The sequence below is a fragment of the Poecilia formosa genome, unplaced genomic scaffold (genome assembly GCF_000485575.1).
Source record: "Poecilia formosa unplaced genomic scaffold, Poecilia_formosa-5.1.2 Scaffold735, whole genome shotgun sequence".
Classification (NCBI taxonomy): Eukaryota; Metazoa; Chordata; class Actinopteri; order Cyprinodontiformes; family Poeciliidae; genus Poecilia; species Poecilia formosa.
Window position 1 is genome coordinate 36,708 of NW_006800674.1, and position 2,637 is coordinate 39,344.

The window sequence follows — 2,637 nt, forward strand, 5'->3', positions numbered from 1 at the left end:
GTTCCAACTAGAGGTGTGCCGATCGATCGGCCACCGATCATAATCGACCGATTTCTGTGAAAAAGTGTATGATCGGTGATCGTCGATCACGGTCTCTTGTTGCCGATCACACAAACCAATCACCTGCATCTCATTTTGCAGCCTGCCTGTGCAGCTGGTCTCCTCTTTCCTTCACATTGTGCAAACTCGCAGCAACAATCCTAAACGATGTCATGTGGAACTATGACGCACTGAGTGAATGGGGAAGTTTGCGTGTTGCAGCGGAAAACTGAAACACATGGGATGAAGCACGTCAAAATGCATCAACACGACGAATCTAATATGGCATAAAAACATTGACATACTTGATGGAGTTTGGCTATATCGAGGCTCACTGCAGTAAGAAAAGACATATGGAGAATCAGATAGGTAAAGCAGCGCACAGCTACAAACACTCACCCGGATTAGCATGAAGGTCAGAAAGCTAAACAAATAACCCGCAAAATTATTTAAGTCTTCGAGCTGCGATGTAAGACGCTGGTTCTGCTCTCCTGTTGAACCGCTGCTACGCTACAGGTAGTAATATTTCACAGACGGAGCTTCGCTTCTGCTCCACCTGGTAGTGACTCTCACACCAAACCTCTGCTTAAAGCTGCAGCAACTAACTTAAAAAAAATAAATTTTACATAAGTATTAAAACTTTCGCTGTCCTAACATGAGACAGATAATCTCTGAAAAAAATAATCGATCGATCTCTAACCCTAACCTCCTCCCTGTTCTGCATAATTACTCCGCTCAGTCAGAAACAGCCAATCAGAACTAGCAGTAATCAGCTAGCCGCCATGCTATCAGGAAGTTTTCATTCAGTAACTCAGGATCGTTTATTGTAATGGAACCTGTATTTGCCTTTGAATGTTAAGTTTTATACTTGAATTTTTTGGCAATGTTGAGGTTTTATTTTGACTCTTTGCATTATTTTAGCCTCTTCAGAGGCTTCATATGTTTTCAGTCTGTTGAAGATAGTATCACCGATAGCAGTACAATTTGCACAATGCCTGTTTTGGTTTTTTTTCTTGGAAAAAGTTATTAAAAACAAGTTTTTGTCTAAATTAGGGTAAATTCATGGTTCTTTTTTCCACATAATGTAACCGGTAGTGCTTATGATTAAAAAAATAATAATTATGTGATCGGTATCGGTGATCGGCGATCGGCCCTCCCTCATGAGTGATCGGAATCGGAATCGGCAGGAAAAAACCTGATCAGCACATCTCTAGCTCCAACATATCAAGAGAGAGTCCCTTCCAAATGCACCTCTATTTTTGAGTGTTTTCACATTATGCAGGGAACCAGAGTTAAAACGAAGGCAAGAATAATATCAGTGTGTTTCTGCAAGCTGTGCAATAAACTAATTTTTATTTTTTTTTTATATTTCCTTCAAACAGTTATTTTAATGAGCAAACAGAGAGCAAGGCCCAGCATGCCTGGACATTCTTTGTTAGGTTGGTATTTTCCAGAATTTCCTTTATTTTTCTTTGTAAATACAAACTTTAGCTCATTAATCCTGAAATGTTGCTGGAATTTGGTAACTTTTTGGTGACAGTTAAAGCCCCTTTGATAGCCACGTATAACAAGAGCTTTCTTCAACAACTGACTCAAGATACTCATTTATTATAAATTAAGAATAAATGCTGTGGATATTGTGGTTACCTCATGACAAGGAGGTTCTTGGTCCAAATCCTAACTAAAACCTCAATGGTAAATTGACTTAGTTCTTGTCCTGGCCTGTCCACTTTGTGATAGCCTGACAACAATCTGTTGAGGTGTTTAAATGTTAACGTTTGCAAATGATGAAGGTTTTTTATTCTAAGCTACACATTGTTTTCCAGTCCCAATATTGAAAATGAGTTTGCTTCATGAACACTAACATACATACAATAACACACTGGAAATTCTCACAAGTCTAAACTCATAAGCATTCAGTTTCAGTCTGAGCACCAGAGGGACCATATTGAGAGCTGACAATACCAAGTGGAACAGAAAGTCCTAACATAAAAAAAGAAAAACCTAAACCATCTGCTTGACTCACTTCATGAGAAGGGCGGCTTCATCAAGTTCTCAGCTGTGAGTGCTGTTTGGGGTTGACAGCTCCGGAGTGGGAGGTTCTTCCCTTCTGCAGTGCCAATGTCAGCCGTCACTGGGGACAACTGGTATATCATTACAAATGGCGCCCTCCTGTGGAGAGTGGGTAAATGACAGCATTTTAAAAGAAAGATGGAAAATTGAACAAGCCGTTGTCCGTCCAAATTTGACTTTCTTTTTAAACAGAAGAAAATGAATTCAAAATATTAAAGACATTGATTGGAACTAAATTAAATGCAACTAATTACCATCTGTTAAGTAGGTAAAACCAGCACAAACGGGCAAAGTTGTGGGAGGAAAATGTAAGAGATTTTAAAGTTTTCTTATGAATACAAAAAACTTAAAGCTTTACTAGTAACTTGTATTCATCCTTGGGGCGGCAATTATCTAAAGAACCTCCAAACATTTACAGCTCCAATGTTTTACAACCGGGGTTCCCGAACTTTCCGTACCATGTTCCCTGTTAGCTTCTGCCCTGAGACCCCTTTTAAAATCCAACATGCTACAAAATATGTGAAG